The following is a 12,556-nucleotide window of genomic DNA, read 5'->3' as shown; positions in this document are numbered from 1 at the left end:
AAAAGAAAAAAGAAACAAATAAAAAAAGAAAACCAATAATGAAAAAATATAAAATGGAAAAAATATATATATATTAGATAAACTAGTTAAAAAACGTTAACAAAGAAAAGGGTAAAAGTTAAAAAAATTTAGCAGAAGAAGAGAAAAAAAATTGAAAAAGAAAAAAAAATTAAATTAACTGCAAGGCTAAAGAATCATGGGGAGAAAGCCATGAGTTCCTTGCTTTGCTTTCTCCTCCTCTGGAATTCTGCTGCTCTCCTTGGTATTGAAATGCACTCCTTGGTAGGTGAACTTGGTCCTGGCTGGGTTTCTTGTTGATCTTCTGGGGGAGGGGCCTGTTGTAGTGATTCTCAAGTGTCTTTGCCCCAGGAGGAGTTGCACCGCCCTTACCAGGGGCCGGGCTGAGTAATCTGCTCGGGTTTGCTTTCGGAGCTTTTGTTCCCTGAGCGCTTTCCGTAGAGTTCCAGAGGACGGGAATGAAGATGGCGGCCTCCCAGTCTCCGGCCTGGAGGAGCCAAGAGTCTGGGGCCCCACTCCTCAGTGCGCCCTCAGAGAACAGCGCCCAGTTACTCCCGTCACCCTGGCCTCAGGCCATGCTCCGAGCTGACCGAGCCTGCGACCGGTTCAAGGTAACCCCGAGCCGAGAGTCACTCCTTGGCTCTGTCTCTGTAGCCGGCTTCCCCGTTCTAATACCTGTAAGCTCTGCGACACTCAGACACCCCCGATCCTTCTGTGACCCTGCGGGACCTGAGGCCACGCCGACCCCGCGTGGGCTTCACCCTGGTTAAGCCTCTGGAGCGATGTCCCTCAGCGGAACAGACTTTTAAAAGTCCTGATTTTGTGTCCATTGCTCCACCGCTTGCTGGGAGCCGGCCCCTCCCCCAGCGGTCTATCTTCCCGTCGCTTTGGATTCACGTCTCCGCCAGTCCTACCTTTCAGAAAGTGGTTGATTTTCTGTTTCTAGAATGCTGTTCTTCTCTTCGATCTCCCGTTGGATTTGTAGGTGTTTGCAATCTTTAGATAAGCTATCTAGCTGATCTCCTGCTACCTGAAGTAGTCTCAGCTGTTACTTCTCCGCCATCTTGATTCCTCCTCCACATTCTAATTTTTTAACAATTAGGTGTGTGAAGGACACCTGGGTGGTGGCTCAGTCATTTAAGGGTCTGCCTTGAGCTCAGTTCATGATCCCAGGGTCCTAGGATCAAACCCCGAATCAGGGTCCTTGCTAAGTGGGGAGCCTGCTTCTCTCTCTGCCTGCAGGTCCACCTGCTTGTGCATGCTCTCTCTCTGACAAATAAATAATATAAAATCTTCAAAAAAAAAAAAAAACCCACAAAAACCCTCAAACAAAACAAAACAAAAAACCCAAGGAGCTATATGAGGAAATATACCAAGATCTTATTTCCTTGATTTTTACCATCTTATTCTTAGGTTTCTGAAATTATATTATTATTATGAAATTATACATTTGTCCGAACTGGAAGAACGTAAACTGTAAGACAAGTAATTTCATGTATCCATTGTTAAAATATCATATAAAGCAGTTTCACTCCCTAAAAATCCTCTGTGCTTTGCCTATTCACCATTTCCCCTCTCCCCACCATAACCCTGGATGACACTGTTCTTTTTACTGTCTCAGTAGTTTTGCCTTTTCCAGAACGTCATACAGTTGGGATTACATAGTATGCAGTCTTTTCAGATTGGCTTCTTTCACTTACTAATATGCATTTAAACTTCTTCCATGTCTTTTCAGGGCTTCCTTGCTCATTTCTTTTTAGCACTGAATAATATGCCATTGTCTGAATATACCACAGCTTTCTCATTCACCTCCTGAAAGACATCTTGGTTGCTCCAAGTTTTAGCAATTAGGGATAAATCTACTATCAGTATGTGTACAGGATTTTGCGTGGACAGAAGTCTTCAACTTCTTTAAATAAATACCAAGTAACATGACTGCTGAATCATATCATCCTTTGCTTTGTAAGAAACCACCAAACTGTGGTTTGTGGCTGTGCCACTTTGCATTCCCACAAACAGGGAATGAGAGTTCCTATTCTTCTGCATCTTTGCCATCCTTTGGTGGTGTCAGTATTCTGTATTTTAGCCACTTTAATAGGTGTGCAGTAGTTTTTCATTGTAGTTTTAATTTGCATTTTCCTGATGATACATGATGTAAAGCATCTTTTCAGGATTATATGCATATGAATATCTTCTTTGGTGAGGTGATGTTAAGGTCTTCGGCCCATTATTTAATTGGGTTGTTTGTTTTCTGATCATCGACTTTTAAGAGTTCTTTGTATATTCTGGAGAACAGTCCTTTAGCAGATGTCTTTTGCAAATATTTTCTTCCAGTAGGTGGTTTGTCATTTTATTCTCTTAGCATCGTCTTTCAAAGAACAGAAAAGTCTTTAATTTTAAGGAAATCTAGTTTATCAATTCTTCTTCCAAGGATTATGCCTTTGATATTGTATCAAAAGTCATCACAAAGTCCAAAGTCATCTAGATATTCTCTTATAGTTTTGTGTTTTACATTTAGGTCTGTAATCAATTTTAAGTTAACGTGTGAAGGGTATAAGTTTTATGTCTAGATAGTTTTTTCTTTTCTTTTTTTTTTTTTTTTCCTTTTCTTCTATATGTATTTCATTTGTTCCAGAACCATTTGTCAAAAAGACTATTGTTATATCATTATATTGTTTTTGCTTCTTTGTCAAAGATAAGTTGATTATATTTATATGGGCCTACTTTGTGGTCTTTATTCCATTCCATTGTTCTATTTGTCTATTTTTTCACCCAAAGCACACAGGCTTGGTTACTGTAACTTTATAGTAATCTTGAAGTAGGGTAGTTTTGGTCTTACAACTTCTTCAAAATTATGTTGGTTATTATGGGTCTTTTGTCTCTCCAAATAAAATTTAGAATTGGTTTGTTGATATCGACAAAATAACTTGCTAGGATTTCGGATTTTGATTGAGAATGGATTGGATGTATACATCCAATTTCCTTTCACTTAAAGTGTTTTCTCTAGATAGCAGCATTGGCTTCAGCTAGGAGCTTATTAGAAAAGCAGAATTTCATACACTACACCAGACCTATTGAATTAGAATCTGAATTTCAAAAAGTTCCCCCCAAATCGTTTGTAAGTTAAATTTGAGCACTGGGTTAATTCACCACGAACCCTTCTGTTACTGGCCCAGATACATACCTGAATCCCATCAGACAGCTGGTGATGTAGGCACACCACAGAAAGGTTTCTTAGGATATTTGCATTGTATGGTGGAAGGTATGCAGACAAAAAATGCAAAGGGAAAGACACTGTAATTTTGTGTGAGCACTGCCTAGGGAGACACCAATTCTTTGGTGAGAGAAACAGTTGGAGATTTCACAGGTATGGCATTTGAGCTAGAATTATAAGAATAAGGAGAAGCATAAAATCATTTCCTGGGCAAGAGCAGAGAAACATGACAGGTCATGTTGTACATGGAGAATATCTGGTATTATAATGAAAGTGGGTCTTAGCCTGCACAGCAGCCTGAATAGAATGGAGTAGCCAGAAATAAAAGTGAAGAATATAGCATAGGATCATACCAGTGTATGCTAGGTTAGGGAGAAAGTTACAGGAAAATTTGTAAACAGGCCAGTGGCATCACATTTGAGCTTTGAATCAAATGTATAGAAGGAGGAATGCTAACTCCATGGGTGATTAATATGATGCAGTGTAAAAATCAGTATCCTGAATACCATGACAACATCGAAAGTGCCTTTTCTTAGAGAAGAGACACAAAAAGTATAGAGTTTAGTTTAGATTAGAGGGTGTGTTAATCTACAGCTTCAACCGCCCAATGTAATATCCACATTGCGAGCATTAGTTAAGCATGAGTGAGGACCCAGGACTATCTACATTTGGTTCCAATACTATACATAACTGATCATTTCTCTACATATTTCCTTCTTCTTGAAAAAGGCACACACCTATTTAGATGCACTGGTCTTTAACATATTATCCCATGTGGCTTGGCCTCACTGTGGAATTCGCAATTTCAGAGTCACTACTCTGCATTAAGCTATGAGTGTAAAACTCCTACTAAAACCAGAAATGTGATACAACAGAGGGATGGCACATTGATCTTATTAGGTAATATTCTTTAGAATTAGGTAGTAATTTAGGGAGGTTTTCAGTGTTTAGGACACTCAGGGTATAAATACATTGTTAAAAAATTAAAGTTTTGGCATCCACTGGAGGTCTAACTCTGGGTTAGTCCTTCTTACATAAATTATTTTTATGAACCTCAAGACTGCTGAATAAGTCAAAACCACAATGAGATATCACATTATACCGTCAGAATGGCTAAAATAAAAAAGGCAAGAAATAAGAAGTGTAGATGAGGATGTAAAGAAAAAGGAGCCCTTGTGCACTGCTGGTGGAAATGTAAACTGGCACAGACACTGTGGAAAACAGAATGGAGTTTCCTCAAACAGTTAAAAGTAGAAATACCATATTGTCCAATAATTCCACTGTTGGATATTTGCCCCCCTCTTCCAAATGAACACTATTTGAAAAGGTATATGTGCCCTTGTGTTTACTGCAACATTATTTACAATAGTCAAGATGTGGAAGCAACCTAAGTGTCCACTGATAGAAGATTGGAAGATATGGTACATATAAACACACACACACACACACACACACAGGCATACACACACACACAGGAATATTATGTAGCCATAAAAAGGATGAGGTTATGTCTTCTGTGACAACACGGATAGATACAGAGAGTACTATGTATCCTAACTGATATACGTCACAAGCCATACGATTTCACTCACATGTGGAATCCAAAAAACAACACAAACAAATGAATAACAAACAAACGAAAAGCAAAATCAGACCTGTAAATACAGAGAAACTCATGGTTGCCAGAGGGGTAGGAGATAAAGGGATGACAAAAGGGTTGAACAGGAGTAGAAGATACACACTTCTAGTTATGGGAGGAATAAATCATGGGACTAAAAGGCATAACATAGGGAATAAAATCAGGAATACAATCAGTGATACCATAATAACATTGTGCAATGACAGACAGTAACTACACTTGTGGTGAGCCTGATGTAACATATAGAGGAGCTGAATCACTACATTGCTCACCTGAAACCAATGTAACATTGTGTGTTATCTAGACTCCAGTAAAAATTTTTTGAAGGAAAGAAAAGACACCGCTGTCAAGAAGATTTTGTTGAATCCATTTTCACATTTCAGGAAAGTGAGACTCAAAGCTAGTTTGTTTCTGCTCAACAATAAATAAAGCTAATGGCTGATGTTTTGGAAATGTTAGGACAGTGATGTATAACTCTCCACCAGTCCTATTTCCCTCTCCCCCTGGAAATAAGATGCTTAGACTCCATGACAGTAGGTGTGGCATATGAATGGTTTCTTTTCTTTTCTTTTTTAAAGACTTCACCTATTTACTTGACAGACAGAGATCACAAGTAGGCAGAGAGGCAGGCAGAGAGAGGGGAGGGGGAAGCAGGCTCCCCGCTGAGCAGAGAGCCTGATGTGGGACTCAATCCCAGGACCCTGAGACCATGACCTGAGCCAAAGGCAGATGCTTAACCCACTGCGCCACCCAGACGCCCGTATGAATGGTTTCTGACCACAGAATGGCAGTGGGATGATCCTCGTAGCCCTAAAATGCAGCTTGCTAATTCCATGATCTCCATTCCTACTTCCCATCCACTAGGTGATGTTTTGACTCCCAAGCTGACCTTAAAAGTATTAGTTGAAGGTGATGCACCTTCCATAACCTGCAAGCTTGTAGGACTTGCACGGAAATACACTCTCTCACCTCTGTCTTAAAGGGCAACACCAGACTGGATTTTATATGAACAAAAGTAAACAAACATACTTTCATAGTAGAAAGTTACTGAGATTGCAAGAGTTATTTCTTACGGCCACACTCACCACCCTGCTGCCAACTACTTATAAGATGCCTAAACTGTGGAAGTGGGTCGGGGAGATGAAGTTGTAAGGAAATAATTTGTAAACAACAAAATCTGAAAGAAGCCAAGGAACATCAATGATGAAAGTAATGGGATCTTGTAGGATCTTGAACTTTGTTTTTCTTTTTGCCCAAATGCTCATTTAATTGATAGGGTTATGGGGATTTCCACAAGTTATGCCAATGAGATTCTTTATGCCAATGAGATTATGTTGTTTTTGGAGTGGGAGGAAAGTTCTGGATTATTACATATCTGTGACTCCCTCCTACTGGTAATACAATGAGTTCCTTCTTCTTTGTTATTTTACAAAACATGCAAAATCGCTATATAAAATTTTAGATGTTGTATATGTGAGTTTGTATTCCAGGACGTCTCTGACAATTGACTCAGCTTGGAATCCTCTGTTGGATTTATGATTCCAGTTTCATACACTCACATGCCCCAAATGTTTAAAGCAATGCAACAGCAAAACAAAACAATCATCCTTAGTCCACAATATATAAATGAGGAGATTGAAGCTTCCTAGAAATAAAGAAGTGAGTAGTATTTGACAATAAAATAAGTTCCCCTCTTGCTGCTCTCATTCTTAGAATCCTGTTTTTCCCCTCTTCTTTTTCATTAAATATGCACTATTATTTTCCTTGTTTTCTTTTTAAAATTTGTCTCTCTCACTAAAATGCACATTGGAAGTTGTTTTGTGCTCTGTTTTTATTCATAACTGTATTTGGGGTTTAGCATAGCACCCAGTGCCTTGTAGACACTTAATAACTATTTGTTAAACAAGATACTGAGTTTAATGCTTCAAAAAGAAAATTTATTTTATTAATATTTACCACTAGAGGGCATTTTCCTTCCATCTTAAAATCTTAGTTGTCTCTTTTTAAACTGGAGGTACTGAGTATACTTTATTAACTTGCAAAGATAAAATAGTTCAGATCAATAATTATCTCAAATTATCAGGAAAAATTTTTCTGAAGCACATATTTTATTAAAATCACTGATCCAACAAACTGTTTAGGCTTTCCCATATAAATCATATACCAATATACTCCCATACACACATATATATAAGGTTATGTAAAATATTTCAACAATATAAAATAAAGACTGTGGCACCAAACCATGCCTTTTACTGTATTTTAGTGATGTAAATGTGTATTTGAAAAGATTTGATAAGAGAGAGATATTTTTAGCTAAATTAAAAAATAAAGTCTTTTTCCACAGAAGAGGACAAAACAAAGTAAGTGGTCCCAGGAATCCTACAGCTGGAGATGCTGTTTGGATTCTCCTGGAAGCTGACTCTGAGATTGAGTTTCTTTGAAAGAAAGTAAGTGGCATAGGGAATGCCACTGGATTAACAACTGTGGAAGGGAGGGTACGGTAGCAGGACTGGGTAAAGACTGACTTCACATGCTTCATAGAAGGCAGAACTCTGTCCTACCAGTTGCTCTGAAGCGAAAATGGTCCATGAGAGCAGTCCAGAGTTAAGCTGAAATGGCTGTCCTTTATATTCCCGTACCCATGAGTCACTGATTATGGGCCACTGTGGGGACTGGAGCAGTTTGAGAGTCACTAAGTGTAGCTGAGGAATTCCTAAAAAGGCTGATCAAATACAGGACAAGTCCTTCTGTGAAGGAAGATCTGGGAAAAGCTCGGCTCTGTTCATCTCTGCTTAGTTTTAGGGAGAATTTATGTGAACTTCTGATCCAATGGTGGCTCTGGAATTGGTCAGTGAAGCCAGGAACAAAGGGTATTTTGTAGACCAAGTTGGCAGAACTGTTTCAGTGTGGTGATTAAAAGATAATATATCAGGGTGGCTCAGTAGGTTAAACCTCTGCCTTCAGCTCAGGTCATGCAGGGTCCTGGGATCAAGCCCCACATTGGGCTCTCTGCTCAGCAGGGAGCTATTTCCTTCTCTCTCTCTCTGCCTGCCTCTCTGCCTACTTGTGGTCTCTGTCTGTCAAATAAATAAATAAAAATCTTAAAAAAATAATAATAATATATCAATGTATACAGCATATTGTTAAAATTGTAGGTCAGAAATTGAGAGAAAAGTGTAAAGTTCCTTCGCACAAGTGAGTGATATCTTAAGTGGGACAAAGAAGTTACTGAAATAATTCAGCATTAATAAAGCTATTAGGCTTTCTCTAATTCAAAATATTGATATTAATGTCCTTGAGTAGAGAACATTATATTTTATTCATCAAGAATTTCCAGATTATTTAATAGCTAACTTATCTGAAGTCATTTACAAGAAAATACAAATAACTAGTTAGGAAAGAAAAAAAAGAAAACCTCTCTTAGCTGTAAAATTAGAACTTCTCTGTTAATCTTCTCTGTCAAAAGACATCCTTTTGTACTTTATCCTCATTATTCCCACTTTACTTTTTAGAGTGCATTTTACTTCATTTCCTGCAGCTGAGAGAGGAATAAAATCCCAAGGAAGAAATGATTATGTTCAACAATTCTGTAATTCAGTTTCGAGTAACTGAATATTCTTTGTTTAATAACGTCCCTTGCAAGTGAAGGAAAGCCTTTTGTGTGTTCTCAGATGGCACCAGCAGATGGCACTCTTGTTCCTCAGCAGCAAATCTGGAGGCTTTGAAACTGTCAGGAGTGTCAGTCACGTATCTCTCTGTGAAAGAAATATAATAAAGAAGGCGCCTTCACCCTGTTTATCTGAACCGATTGAGATTCTTTATGTGCAGGTGCAACTAATCCTTTCAAGATGTAATGAAGCTCAATAAATCCTCCTTTTGCAATATCTTCACTAGTCTTTGGGACTGATTTTGCTTTTTGTGAGAAGCCAAGTGCAGAACGGCTTCACACAATGCTGTATGTTTAAGCAATAAGGAGACTGCTCCATTGTCTCATGTCAAGCTGCCTGGGACGCAATTTCCTTTTTCCTGTTCTCAAAATTAGCTGATGAGAGCAAGCTCCCCAGGTGAGCATAAGTTGTCCAGATTTTTTTTCCCCCTGAAAAATCGGTGACCAAAGAATCATGCCTTCACTAGCTGTTATTCTCAACTTTATGTGCTAGCAAATTCACTTGGGCACAGAATATTATCCTAGATCTCTATCACTGCTTCTTATTAGTAGAACAAAGTACTTACCTCCTATTCATTTTCCTTTTAGTGACTTACAAATACTGAAGCTATACATTGGAAATTTTCAGGATTATTATAAATAAATGATTGTTATATTGATAAATATAAGTGTTTATTATAGAATATTTTCAGAATTATAAATAATTCAGCATTTTCAGAATTCTTATAGTTATATTGATAAATATTTACTATAAAATAATAAATAAACCTCTTATTAATAAATTAAGATCATTAACATGTAGTGTATACACACGTACACATAGATAGACATATACATACATTTTCTGTGTCTGAGTGTGTGTGTATACAGGTAATTTGTTTGTTTATTTATGTAATACAAGATAACTTGCCCTTTGGACTCGATAGCTAGTAACTATCACTTCAAGTTAGCATATTTTTTTTGTCATTTTATAAGAAATTTCAAATTCTCAGGTGTAGTTAGTAAAACATTCAACTGCTATGTAGCTATGTGCTTCTGTGAGAAATGCTATAGGTAATAAATAGGACTTCTCTAAGTCATTCTCAGCTTGAGAAAATTACAATAACATCAGCTGATAAGCTATGGGTCTTACCCCTTCACTCTCAGTTTAGAATAGCAATAGCTGGCAATGAGAGTGAATAAAAAGCAAATGCAAAGGAGGTCTGCTTGTCAGGACAATTATTTAGTGTTGATATTTTCCTCCAGTAGCATCGTTCAGCTTTTCCTCTGTCACATCACTGGTACTAAGACACGCTACCATGACCAGACTGAATTAGACCGAGGAATGACACGGCCAGCGCACCCCACGTTATCCTCTCCAGGACCACATGCTAGTTGTTGAAGGTCTAACCAAACAAAATACATTTCTCCAAAACAACCAGATAGGCCTTTGAAAATCCTCAATCAGATTGAGTCCACATCCTGTTTCTTTTAAGATCATTCCACATTTTCAAGTTGTGCTTAAAGTTAAAATCTATATAAATCCTTATGTTCCATGCCTTTTGAAGTCCTCTTTAATCCGTTCTCCTACCTTTCTACCCTCAGCCCACTGAACTCCAGGTGTACTGGCCTAACTTTTTTCCTGGAATATGCATGCTTGTGACAGCCTGAGTGTCTTTGCTGCAGCCATTTCTTCTACCCTGAGCATTCTGAAGGGCTCATTTTTTGTTTGTTTTGTAATTAGCTCTTTATTTTCACTCAATTCCCAGAATCAATGTTGTTCACTGACCTTCTATCCTTAAAAAAAGGATAGACTGACCTTAAAAAAATTCTTTATCTACAATGGATCACTGCTCTATTAATTTCTGAAGGCCTCCCATAACTAATTATTGCAAACTAGATATTCTGTTCTGGAATCCAGAAGTCTGAAGCTGCCAGAGGGGCTATGTTTTCCACTAAGATTCTGGGAGGAGCCGCCTTCATTTCCTCTTCTCGGGTCTCATGGCTCCTTGCATTCATTGTCTTGTAGAAGCATCGCTCAACCTAGGCCCCTGTCTTTACAGGGACCTGACTTTGTGTCTCTCTGTATCTTCTTTTTTTTTTTTTTTTAAGATTTTTTTAAAAAATTTGTTTATTTGACAGACAGGTCACAAGTAGGCAGAGAGGCAGGCAGAGAGAGAGAGAGGAGGAAGCAGGCTCCCCGCTGAGCAGAGAGCCCGATGCAGGGCTCGATCCCAGGACCCTGGGATCATGACCTGAGCTGAAGGCAGAGGCTTTAACCCACTGAGCCACCCAGGCGCCTCTGTATCTCCTCTTTTTACAAGGATGGAAGTCACTTGATTTACGGCCACCCCAATCCAGTACGACTTCTGCAAAAATCCTATCCAAGCAAGTTTGCATTCTGAGGTCTGGGTAGACACGGATTTGGAGGGACTCCATTAAACCCACTCTACTCACCACTTGACATTTTTCTTGATTGTGTATTCGTTTGTCATCTTCTTCATCTGACCCACTGCTAGAATGTCAGCTCCTGAGACAAGAATCATTGTCTATATATGTATATGTGTATACTGACACATAATAGGAATTTAGTACATTTCCAATAAATGAATGAGGGAGTGATGCTTTCAGTCATCATAGCGGAGGCCCTCAAACACGTGCTATTTGAGATGTATGACTAATGCCTCTCGTTCTGCTTCCATGCAAAATAAAAATCTCCTTCAGCATGCTTTTCTCTTTCATTCACAGTTCCTGATTGTAAATTAATAAGCTGTCCCTCTGCTTTCCGTATTGTATTTTGTGGTCTGGAGTCAGAGTCCCTGAGCACATTGGTTCTTGAAATGTGGCAGATCACGTTTCGGAGTGTGTAAGGACCAGACACTGGACCTTGTTGACTATAAGAAGGGAATTCTATTTTATGTGGCCTTTGTTTGGTTAATCTTTAGGATATCCCTGGAAATACTCTAACGCAACACAGCCTTTCTTTACTCAAACCTATCTCTTTCCCAGTAAAAGTCGGTGGTAATAGAGGAAACCTGGCTGAAGATACACATAGCATCACAAAGTCTTAAAAAAAACTTTGAATATCAAAATGGGCATCAAAGATGCAATCTTTGCTTTAACTGTATGAGGATCTAGAGGTGCTTTAAATTCCTGTTATAGATACCTCCCCACAGAAGCTTTCATCCTTGGCTGCACATCAATATCACGTGGGAGCTTTTAAAAATCCTGATCTCCAGGTAGCACCCAGGACCAAATCCATGATGCTATCTGACACTCAATGTTCTTTGAAGAGATTCCAACCCAGCAGTGGGTGAGTGATCATTTTTCTCCCATCGTTGTTTCTCTTTCATGGGGGTGAGTCTCCTACCATGTCCTGTGGTCCGTCAGACAGTGGTTATCCGGAGTTCAGCTTTCCTCTCACATGTTGGGCTCTTGCACCTTTTGAAGCCTATTTGAGGCAGAGTGATCAAACGACACGTGGCCCTTTTCCAACTCACCCTTTTTGGTGGCTCTGGCAGAGGCGCAAGATTAACCTTAGAAAGAGATGTTTCTGCTCTTTTATTCCAGACTTTCTAATCCTCGCCCTATTTTGTCTCCAACCCTGGAGTCTACCTTGTGACAAACACTCATACTATAACCTGTCTGGATGGAGAGGGATGTGTCCTGTGGGATGGGGTGGAGGGGCGGGAAACCGGCTTGTGTCTGGCAGAGAGACTCTTTCCTTTGCGGTACCTCAGTTAATCTTACTACAGTTACTCTAGTCCCCTCCCACTCCAGGGATCCCCCAGGAGATTTCTGTGGCTTTATTCCTGTCACATTTTAAAAACCCTAATCCTCCAAAAGTTTGTTGAGCTGATGACATTCTTCCACTTGATTAAAATTTGTCTCCTTTCAGTCTATCAAAAGTAACTCAGTTTTGATCTTCTGGAACTTTGCTTCCCATTTGAACATGCTCTACATTTATGCAATTTTTAAAAATACATATATACTTTCTTTCAGTTCTAGGGTATAACGTGAGGGAAGAAAAATATAG

Source organism: Lontra canadensis, unplaced genomic scaffold (genome assembly GCF_010015895.1).
Source record: "Lontra canadensis isolate GAN:19392208 unplaced genomic scaffold, GSC_riverotter_1.0 scaffold48, whole genome shotgun sequence".
Lineage (NCBI taxonomy): Eukaryota > Metazoa > Chordata > Mammalia > Carnivora > Mustelidae > Lontra > Lontra canadensis.
Note: the sequence above shows the minus strand (reverse complement) of the source record.